This window comes from Apium graveolens, chromosome 6 (genome assembly GCF_009905375.1).
Source record: "Apium graveolens cultivar Ventura chromosome 6, ASM990537v1, whole genome shotgun sequence".
NCBI classification, from domain to species: domain Eukaryota; kingdom Viridiplantae; phylum Streptophyta; class Magnoliopsida; order Apiales; family Apiaceae; genus Apium; species Apium graveolens.
The window spans coordinates 207,224,030-207,231,823 of NC_133652.1; the positions used below are offsets into that span (position 1 = coordinate 207,224,030).

The following is a 7,794-nucleotide window of genomic DNA, read 5'->3' on the forward strand; positions in this document are numbered from 1 at the left end:
TTAGCAACCAGTCTTTCCTTGTTCCTTTTTACAATTCCATCTTCATCAAGCTTGTTTCTGAAAACCCATTTAGTGCCAATCACTGATTTGTCTTTAGGTCTGGGTACAAGCTTCCACACTTTTTGCCGTTCAAACTGATTGAGTTCCTCTTGCATAGCAATTACCCAATCAGGATCTCCAAGAGCTTCATCTACTTTCTTTGGCTCCATTTGAGATAGAAACCCAGAATAAAAACATTCATTTGCTGTAGCTCTTCTAGTCTTGACTCTACTGTCAGGATTACTAAGTATCAAGTTCTGAGGGTGGTTTTTACTCCATACTCTATGTCTTGGTAGACTAGCCCTTGATGACTCAGCATTTCCAGAATTGAGTTGAGTCTGACTACCAGATCCTTGTTCTTCTCCTTGTTCTGCTCCCCCTGAGTTGTTGCCAGCTTGATCTATAGAATCTGAAGCTTGAGGACTTGTCCCTGAGATTGTGTGACTTGTCTCATGACCATTACCTTCAGAATCCGCATCATAATTATGATCATCAGGATCATTGCCATTGTCATTGTTGTTCGGAACAACTTCAGGTTCATCTTCTCCATCAGAAAGATCTTCAACATCAAGATTATCAATGTCATCTTCTTTCTGAATACTTGGGAGCTTGGCATCATCAAATGTTATATTAAGGCCTTCCACAACCTTTTGATCACTAATCACATACACCATGTAAGCCTTTGACTCCAGAGAATAGCCCAGAAAGATACCTTCTTCAGCTTTAGCATTAAACTTTCCAAGATGCTCATCATCCTTAAGCACAAAGCACTTTCCTCCAAACACGTGAAAGTATTTCACTGATGGTTTCTTGTTGGCCATTAACTCGTAAGGGGTCTTCTCATATATCTTGTTGATCAGGGTTCTGTTTTGAGTATAGCATGCAGTGTTAACTGCTTCAGCCCAAAAGTAAGTAGGAAGATTTGCTTCATTAAGCATAGTCCTTGCAACTTCAACCAATTTCGATTCTTCCTCTCAACCATTCCATTTTGTTGTGGAGTCCTTGGTGCTAAAAACTCTCTTGAGATGCCCTTCTCGACACAGAAATCATTCAGCTTTGCATTTCTGAATTCTGTTCCATTATCTGATCTGATTGTTCACACAGGAACTCCAGCTTCTAACTCAATCTTGTTGATGTGATCAATAATTATATCAGGTGCTTCATCCTTTGAATGTAAGAATAACACCCACGTGTATCTGGAATAGTCATCAACAATCACTAAGCCATATTTCTTTCTTGACATAGACATGACGTTGACAGGACCAAACAAATCCATGTGAAGGAGTTATAATGGTTCAGTGATGTCAGTCATTGTCTTCTTCTTATGTGATGCCCTCTTTGACTTTCCCTTCTCACATGCTTCACAGAGTACATCAGGACTGAATTCCATCTCAGGAAATCCTCTCACCAATTCCCTCTTAACCAAAGAATTCATGGTCTTGAATTTCAAGTGGGAGAGCTTCTTATGCCATAACCAACTTTCATCTAGAGAGGCTTAACTGTAGAAACACATTACTTGACCATCTGCAGAATTCCAGTCAGCTACGAACAAATCACCCTTTCTAACTCCATTGAGAGCCAGCTTCTCATTCTTCTAATTAGAGATCAAACACTTTTCCTTCTTGAACAACACTTCACATACTTTATCACAGAATTGACTGATGCTGAGAAGATTGTGCATAAGACCTTCAACCAGAGAGATTTCTTCAATGATGACATTGCCAATTTCCAAACAGCCATATCCCGTAGTATAACCTTTGATGTCATCTCCAAAAGTAACCACTGGGCCAGCTTTCTCAACCACCTTTGATAGCAGGGCTCTATCTCCAGTCATATGCCTTGAACATCCACTGTCCAGAATCCACATGACCTTCTTCTGCTTTATGCCCTAAAAACAAAAGTGATTAAGTTTTCTTTGGTACCCAAACTACGTTGGGTCCAGAAGACTTAGAAGCATTTGAATATATAACATTTCTCTTCACAGAATTGACAGGCTTAACAATTTTTGCTTTATCATTGACTGTTTCCTTGTCACTTTCAGAAGCACCAACAGACTTGCTCTTGGGCTTGGTGATAGGTGCCACTTTCTTAGCTTTAGGAGGGCTTACAGTCTTTGATCTACCAGTGTTCTTACTAACATGCTTATCATGATTATGAAATGTATTATGTGAGTGTGTGGAATCAAGATAAGTGTGCATGAAAGATACTACACATGGCATGCAAACAGATTTATTACACTTAGAAACTTTAGGCATGTTAGGCATGTTATGCACATAAGCATTCTTAACATTGTCTACTTTAACCTTTCTACAAGCATTAGTAAGGTGACCAGCAGAACCACAATTGTTGCATAACTTCCTAGGGCCATTAGTTCCTATCCTGCCATTTCTACTTCTATTCTTCTTACTCTTGGAAGTAAAACCTAGTCCGGAAAAAGATAAGTCAGAGTAACTAGCAACAGACGTAGGTTTCTTTGCCTTTTGTCTCCTTGAGAGCTCAAGATCCTCAACAAGCATCTCATGATGAATATAAAGATTATCTTCATCGAAGTAGCTTTCTTAAATAGAGGCTTCTTAGCTTCCTTAAGAACATGAGGTGTACTAGAGGGATTACCAACTTTCTCTACATGCTCATTTTCAACTACTCGTTTCTTAGAAGCTTTTCTAAGTTCATCGTAGTCTAAGCCTATCCCAACCTTTCCACCTACTACTTGATCAACTATGAGCTTCTTGGCAAAATTTGCAGAATCAGTAAAAGCATGCAATTTAGTTTATAATTCTGCATTCTTGTTCCTTAGCTCTACCTCTGTCTCAAGGTGCTTAGTAATCTTAAGCTCTAAATATTTATTGGTTTGCTTAAGATTCTCAACACTGACCCTATCTAGAACTAACTTATCATTTTCATCTTTAACTTTCTTTAGTTCTACTTTAAGGTCTTCGACATCAAGCAGAGTACATCTTGGTGTAGTACTAACATTTCTATACACTTCTTTTACGGCATCATGTTGTTCAATGCATTCCTTTGTATTACATCATGCCTTAAGATAGTGATGAGAAATAGCATTCCCATACACTAGGACAATCTGCCTGAAGGCGACACAGTGTTCATTCTCACACAAGTTAACTGGAGGTAAAGCACGAATAGTTGGAAATGTTACCTGAGATGAAGATTCTGCCATCAATGCAAGATTTCCATATTGCTCTTCTTCATCATCAGTGTCATCCCAGCTCTTCCCCTCAGCGATGTAAGATTTCACTGGATACTTCCTTGAGCTACCTGAGTCCTTCTTCTGATAAGCTTTGCCTTTATCCTTTGACTGTTGAGGCTTCCTACATTCGGTGGCAAAGTGCCCAACCTCATCACAATTATAATATCTGAACTTGCTTCTATCAACCATCCCTGTCTTGTAACCTGATCCAGAAGATGAACTTGACCTCTGACCACGGTTGCTACTTCCAGAACCCCTAAAACCTTGCTTCCTTCTAAATCTGATGTTACTGAACATCCCAGCTAAGTTGGCCATAGTACGATCTTCCATACTTTGCAGCTCCTCAGTGGTGTAGTAATCACTTGGACTCCCAGAGTGGTTTCGATCATCGATCTCAGCCTCAAATAGTGTTTCAGCTTTAGACTTAGGCTTTTCAGCAGTAATGTCAAGCTCGTTGATTCCACTAGCTACAAGAACAGTTGTCTTGAGTAGTTCAGTATTCTTGCTATCAACTGTTCCTCCACCACAGATAATTTTCCTTTGTTCCTGCTCCATTTCATGAGTTTTCAGCTTACCATACAACTTCTCAAGTGTCATGGTTTCGAAGTCAACACGCTCACGAACAGATGAAGCCTTGTTCTCTAGATGGTGAGGTAAGACAAGCATAAACTTCCTGTTGACTTCTCTATGAGGATAAGTCTTGCCATGAATACTTAATTCGTTTAACAGCTAGTTCAATCTTTCAAAGACATGAGTAATACTTTCTCTAGGCAAGGACTTAAAGGCCTCATATTGTGAAGTTAAGATATTGATAAGTGGCATTTTATACCACTTAGAACGTCTTAAAATGGCTTAAATTGGTGTCTTGAAATCAAGTATTTTGTGTATTTGATGCGTTTTTCTAGTGTTTATGCATTTCAGGGTATTAGTTGCATTTCGGAGGAGGAATCATCAAGAATAAGCCTTGGCATGTTTTCACCATTGCGAGAGGAAAAGAACGGGCAGATTACGGCGAAGAAACGGAGCAAACCTGGAAATTTTCCAGTAGGGTCCTGCGCGCCCGCGCAACAATGCTGAGCGGCCGCACAGCAGCCTTGCGCGCCCGCGCAGAAATGCTGAGCGGCCGCGCAGGGTCGGGGAAAATAATATATTGTTTTAGACTTCTACTTCTGTTTGGCTTCCAACTTCTATGTAATCTGAGTTTTATGGGACTATTATATAAGTAGATTTGAGACGTTTTTCACAGAGTATTAAGAGGGGATTATGTTTTAGATTGTGTTTTGCAAGAAGCGAAGGAAATAAGGAAGAAGACCGATTTAGCACACAGCAACGAAGAGGAAGCATATATTCTTGTGATTCTTGTTTCGTTGTAACGTTGGATGCTAGTTTTCTTGCTTTGACTTATTTACTCTTGTGACGTACTCTGTTTTAATATAATTAGTTTAGTTGTTATTATCTTGTGTTCGTTTATCATGATTTCATATGAACCCATGATGGCAATAAGTTCTATTATGGGCTAATCGTGATCATGGGGTTGCAACGGATTTATTATGGAATTCTTTAGTTAATTGTTTAATACTTTAGTGTGTGATGATTGCATGATATCTAGTATTGGTTGTGCGTATTCGTCTTATGTGCGTCGTGAACATATAAGATAGGGTGTTAATCTCTTATGAAGCGACAGTGGATCTTGAGATTTAGAACTTGCCATGCTAGCATAGGTTCATGTACGTTGTGCATGATTAGTGGGTAACTCTAACAGTTTTATTTGCCCTATGTAATCATAAGGAATAACTTGTGCTTAAATCGTTGTGTTGTCAATTTCTGTAGACATATAGGAACTCAACATAATTGATGACTATTCAATTTCTATCTTAATTGTGGATGTTTGGTAGAATGGTATTAGTACAATGAAAGTTGGCTTTTATCAGTTTTGTGTTATTCGATTAATATCATCACTGTCACATGCTAAAGGTAATAACTATGGCTATAGAAGGAAGTAATAATGAAGTTGTGATCTCATGAGTGTTTTATTATTGATAAATTGCAGTGTTAGTTAAGTGGTTAATTAAGTAGTTAATTATAGTTAATATTTAATCAACAATTTTAAGTGTTATTATCTTAACATTGAGAAGTAATCATACATTGGTGAGTGAGTTAAATTAGACAATAACTTAGTCTGAGTCTCTGAGGGAACGAATTAGAAAGTATTCTATATTACTTGCGAACGCGTATACTTGCGTGAATATTAGTGCGTGATTTCGCCCTAACAAGTTTTTGGCGCCGCTGCCGGGGACTCGGCGTAGTTGTTTAGTTTATGTACTTACCATCATTGGTCATTAGGACTCAGTGATTAGGACGTAGTAGTTAATTACTCTTTTCGGTTGTGTTTCAGGTACTTTAGTGCGTTTATGCAAACTCGTTCTCGTGCTCGCAAGAGGACCTTAGATACAGCTGAGGAGAAAGACGAAGTTCTTGATACACCGGATAAGTTAGATTTTGAGGATTCGGATTCAGGAACTGAGCAGAAAGAACCAGTAAACATGGGAGATCATATTGTTCAAGCTGATCCAGCTCTTATGGATTTTTCTTGGCCTAAAATTGATGACATTCAGTCAAGCATCCTTCATCCGGCTATTCAAGCTAACACCTTTGAAATCAAGCCGGGCACTATTCAGATGGTGCAAAATTCTGTTTCTTTTGGAGGAGCGGCAACTGAAGACCCCAACATGCACATAAGGAATTTTGTCGAGATCTGCAGCATTTTTAAGTATAATGGCGTGACTGATGAGGCTATCAAGTTGAGGCTTTTCCCATTCTCACTGAGGGATAAGGCTAAAGACTGGTTACATTCTGAACCAGCTGGGTCAATCACTACGTGGCAAGATCTTGCGTAAAAGTTTCTGGTGAAGTTTTATCCAATGGCAAAGACTGCTGCTATGAGGAGTGCTCTTACTCAGTTTGCGCAGCAACCTACAGAATCTATGTGCGAGGCTTGGGAACGCTACAAGGAAATGTTGAGAAAATGTCCACATCATGGAATGCCGGATTGGATGGTAATCACTGGTTTTTATAATGGTTTGGGGGCTCAATCTCGGCCCATGCTCGATGCAGCAGCTGGAGGCGCCTTATGGGCTAAAAGCTATACTGAGGCGTACAATCTTATTGAGACGATGGCTGCAAATGAGCATCAAAACCCAACTCAGAGGATGACATCAGGCAAGGTAGCAGGTATTCTGGAAGTTGATGTAGCCACCGCTATTGCAGCCCAGCTCCAAGTGCTATCAATGAAGGTTGATTCTTTGGCTACGTATGGAGTTAATCAAATAGCTATGGTTTGTGAGCTTTGTGCAGGTTCTCATGCTACGGATCAGTGTTCTCTTGTCAACGAATCTGTTCAGTATGTGAATAATTATCAGCGACAACAGCAGCCTGTGCCAGCGACCTATCATCCTAACAACAGAAATCATCCAAATTTCAGCTGGGGAAATAATCAGAATGCTATTCAGCCACCATATCAGCAAGGAGTGAGTAAACAGTTTAACCCACCTGGATTCCAGCAACCACAGCAGTATGCTACAAGACAATCATATCCTCAACAGGGAAGTGCAGCTGCACCTACTAGTGCTGATTTTGAGGAACTTAAGCTGTTGTGCAAGACTCAGGCGGTTTCTATCAAGACCTTGGAAAATCAAATCGGTCAATTAGCCAATGCAGTGCTCAATCATCAACCTGGCACTCTTCCCAGTGACACGGAAGTACCAGGCAGGAAGGAAGCTAAAGAGCAAGTCAAGGCTATTACCTTAAGGTATGGAAAAGTAGCTGATGCTGAAAAGGCAAAAGAAGTCGAAGCTGAAGTTCGAGATGAAGAATCTAAGCAAAGGGAGAAAGCGGCGGAACCAAGGAAGACTACTGTTGAACACACTCTGCCTGAGGCTAATACAGGGGAGAAACAGCTCTATCCTCCACCACCTTTTCCTAAGAGATTGCAGCAACAAAAGCTGGATAGACAGTTCGGGAAGTTTCTGGAGGTGTTCAAGAAACTTCACATCAATATACCTTTCGCTGAGGCTCTGGAACAAATGCCTAGTTATGCGAAGTTTATGAAGACTATTCTTTCAAGGAAGGTGAAACTGGATGACCTTGAAACCGTTTCTCTCACGGAAGAATGCAGCGCGGTTCTGCAACAAAAGTTACCACCAAAACTGAAAGATCCAGGAAGCTTCACCATTCCTTGCACCATTGGCAATCTAACTTTTGACAAGTGCCTTTGTGATTTGGGAGCAAGCATTAATCTGATGCCGTTGTCGATCTTTAAAAAGCTGGACCTACCTGATCCAAAACCCACATACATGTCGCTACAATTGGCAGACCGTTCCATTACTTACCCAAGGGGCATAGTTGAGGATGTGCTCGTCAAGGTGGATAAGCTCTTCTTTCCTGCTGATTTTGTTATTCTGGATTTTGAGGAAGATAAAAAGATTCCCATAATCTTGGGGAGGCCTTTCTTGGCAACTGGCCGTACCTTGATAGATGTGCAAAAAGGA

At 40.2% G+C, this 7,794-nt stretch overlaps 1 non-coding gene across 1 annotated transcript; it reads right to left on the bottom strand.

The window, feature by feature from the left end:
- Positions 1 to 6,183: 6,183 nt before the first annotated feature.
- LOC141669460 (small nucleolar RNA R71) lies at positions 6,184 to 6,290 on the bottom strand. The gene has a single exon (XR_012553745.1). It is a non-coding gene; the product is annotated as a small nucleolar RNA R71 (small nucleolar RNA).
- Positions 6,291 to 7,794: the final 1,504 nt, after the last annotated feature.